Source organism: Rana temporaria, chromosome 4 (assembly GCF_905171775.1).
Source record: "Rana temporaria chromosome 4, aRanTem1.1, whole genome shotgun sequence".
Lineage (NCBI taxonomy): Eukaryota > Metazoa > Chordata > Amphibia > Anura > Ranidae > Rana > Rana temporaria.
The window spans coordinates 192988607-192992428 of NC_053492.1; positions in this window are offsets into that span (position 1 = coordinate 192988607).

Consider the following 3822-nt stretch of genomic DNA (forward strand, 5'->3'; position numbering starts at 1 on the left):
AGAAAATAGTTTACCCAGGCAAACCCCTTCCTCCCACAGAGCTGATTATTCTGTGATTGGCCACAGCCAAAGTCACCTGTCCTGGAGGCAACTTTAAGTCGCATGGTAAGTTTCTCCAAGTCACGCTGAAGTCGCCTTGCAAAGTCGCGCTGTAAGTCGGGTTGCCCCTGTGTGAATCGGCACTAAAAGAAAGCTTGTAGATTAAACTATTGAAAGAAAATTAAATTAGATTCAACTTGGGATTAGCAAAATTAGATTCTTTCTTCAAAATGGATATTCCCCAGTGGTTAAATTACAAAGAGATGACAACTGGATTGTAAAAAGTAGCCATACCAGATACCAAGATTTGCCTTGTAATGATTTTTGAAAAGGGGGTAAATTGGGCTTTTCTAAAGTCTCCCATCTCTAGAAAGAATGATTGCTATCACATGACTATGGGCTGGAGATCTGGCACTATAAAGAGTAAATAGTATTCTACACAAACAGAGAATTATTGGTCAAATTTCCTAAGAAAAATGGCTGACCCTATAAAAATGAGACACTGACAAAATCTGCTAAGCACTATATACAGTATAAACTGTTGACAAATTGGTACATCACCCCAGTAAAGCTAACTAGATGGAGCCCCCAGACCTCTAGCGCCTGTTGGAGGTGTGGGAGCGATGTGGACACCCTCATACATTTGGTGGCAATGCCCGTTACTGACCTTGTTTTGAAAAAAAGTCAAGTAAATAATTTTAAGAATCACAGAAACTAGCATTACGTTCAATGCAGCATGCTGTTTGCTAAATATTTTACATTTCCAACTTAAACAATAAAATAAATCCTTAGCCAAACACCTGCTAAACGCTGCTAAAGCTCTAATTCTGACCCTTTATGCCTAGTACATACGATCGGTTTTCCCGAGGGTCAAAAGACTGTCGGGAATACCGAGGGGAAAACCGGGAACCGACTCGGTCCCTTTTCCCCTGTACACATGGCCGGCTTTTCCGAAAAAGAAAAATGACAGGAGAACTTTGGTCGGGAAACCCGATCGTGTGTATGCGCCCTCGCAGTGTTTCCCATAGGAAAACTGCGGGGAAAAAAACACAGCGATTTGCGGCGAGAAAAAAGAGAACATCAATTTTTAAACCGTAGTTTTCCTGTCGGGAAAACTGCCAAGGATCATACACATGTCCGGTTTTCCCAGCCAAAGGAAAACACCGCATTTTCCCAACAGGAAAAAGGATCGTGTGTACCAGGCATGAGACTAAAGATGGGAAAAACTAGACACATTACCTCTCTGACCAATAAGGTCACTCTGTAATTCTATCTGTACTGCCCACTAACTCTCTTCTGATACGCCGCGTAAGTGCGCGGATGCGCCGTCGTATCTATGCGCCTGATTCTGCAAGTAAGATACGCCTGAATTTTGGCTTCATATGACCGACGTAAGTTTCCTATGCCGTCGTATCTTGTACGCATATTTACGTTGGCCGCAAGGGGCGCTTCCATTGATTTACACGTTGAATATGTAAATGAGCGAGATACGCCGATTCACAAACGTACTTACGCCTGTCACTGTAATCTACGTCGTTTACGTAAGGCGTACGTCCGGCGTAACTTTAAGCCTCATAAAGCAGGTTTAAGTCATGTTAGGGTATGGGCGTCGGAACAGCCATCTTATTTTACGTTGTTTACGTAAGTTGTACGTGAATGGGGCTGGGCATAGGTTATGTTCACGTCGTAGGCATTGAGCCGTCGTATCTTAGGGAGTAAATTCGACGTGATTCTGAGCATGCGCGCGCATGCGCCGTTCTTTCGGCCCTTCATTTGCATGGGGTCACGGTTAATTTAAATGTATCACGCCCACTACCTTCCTACTTTGAATTAGGCAGGCTTATGCCGGCCAATTTACGTTACGCTGGCGCAACGTAGGGAGCGAGTGCTTTGTGAATACTGCTCTTGCCTCTCAGAGTTACGTCGGCGTAGCGCATGTGAGATGCGCTACGTCGGCACAAAGATGCGCCAATCTACCTAAATCCGGCCCTATATTTCCTTTTACTTACTTTTTCTTCATTCCAGTTCTTTACTACATATTACGCAAACTTACGTCGTTTGCGTAAGCGTAAGGTTACCCCTGCTATATGAGGGGTAACCTTACGCCAGTCCCACGTATGCCATGTTAAGTATGGCGTCTGGTCCGCGTCGTCTTTTCCCGTTGGGTACGTCGTTTTCGTAAGTCGTTCTTGAATACGACTTTACGTCAATGACGCACACGTCGGCGTCATTGACGTTTTCCGTCGAGAACTGGAGCATGCGCACTGGGCTATTTTAAGCCCGGCGCATGCGCAGTTCGAACGGCACGGGGGCGCGCTTAATTTAAATACAAGCCGCCCCTTGGAATTACGCGGGGATACGCCGGGCCAATTACACTACGCCGCCGCAAACTACGGAGCAAGTGTTTGGGGAATACAGCACTTGCTCCTGTAAGTTGGGGCGGCGTAGTGTAAATAGCTTACGCGACGACGACGACGCAGGAACTACAAGAATCTGGCCCTCTATGTCTGAGCATATCAGCATACTAGAATAAAACAAAAGTTATAGCAGGCACATTTACTAAGATAAGATTTTACTTTTTTTTATTCTTGTTACACCATTTTTAAGATTTAATCAATACTTTGTGGGGGAAATTTTTTTATTTGGGTACAGTGTTGCATGACCGCGCAATTGTCATTCAAAGTGTGACAGTGCTGAAAGCTGAAAAATGGCTTGGGCAGGAAGGGGGTGAAAGTGCCCTGTATTGAGGTGGTTAAAAAACAGTAATGAGCATTTTCCAGGGTACTTCATAAGTCTGTTTGACGAATATTAGTGATTTTAGTAATGCTTTAGGCCTGTTCACATGATTAGTGCATGAAAATACACACAGATTTGATGTGCGTAGAATATTTTAGGATCTGAAAATGGTGCAAAGATCTTGACTCCTGAAAAAAACCCTGAAGATATTGGCTGTCATGGACATTCTACTTTGGGCCTAGAGGAAGCCAACTATAGTTGTGCCCCGCAATGGAGTTGGTGACAAGTCCTGTCCTACCTTGAAATTTAGAGACTAGGCTACCACTAGAAACTCAATTGTCAAGGAGCAAAATTGTAAGTTTAGGTGTCAAGCTAGCATAGGTTTATAAGAGAGGGACCCAGAAAGTTTAGACAAAGACTGTGTCTATGTAGAAGCCTTCAGATTTCCTGTGCTCCCTACACCCTCATTCCTGTTCTCTATTCAATTGTGTAACAAAACTACAGAAACCTTAACAAAAGTGACTGGTGCCCATCTTTTGTACATTCTGAGACAAAAATCACTCAGGGAGGTGAATGTGTCAGTTAAGTTCACTACATTTGCAATGTAGCTATTGGTTAGCTGAAGATCAGTACTCATTAATATTTTTTTAATTTTCATTACCAATAGCAAAAAAAAAAAAAAAAACACAGGAAAAAGGCCAACTTCCATGATTCGGTGTGAATCCTTAAAACCTTAGCTATTTTAACATCTGCTGCCAAGTCTATAAGCTCCATGTGCCTTACTGCAAGGAACATGTGTAAAAGTGCTAATGATTATATTTAACGATTTAACATTTTTTAATTTTAAAACAATTTCCTCCTTTTTTCACCAAACAAAATCCAATAGTGATCTTTTTACTTTCTATAAAGTCTTAAAGTGGCTTTTTGCTCTTACTTAAACCTATATTTTGTTCTTTTATATATGTACTGTACTTGATATAAGTAGAATTTGACTTCTGAATGTAGGGAACTATATGTGGAGAGTTTGTGTTGCAATGGGTGTCTAAT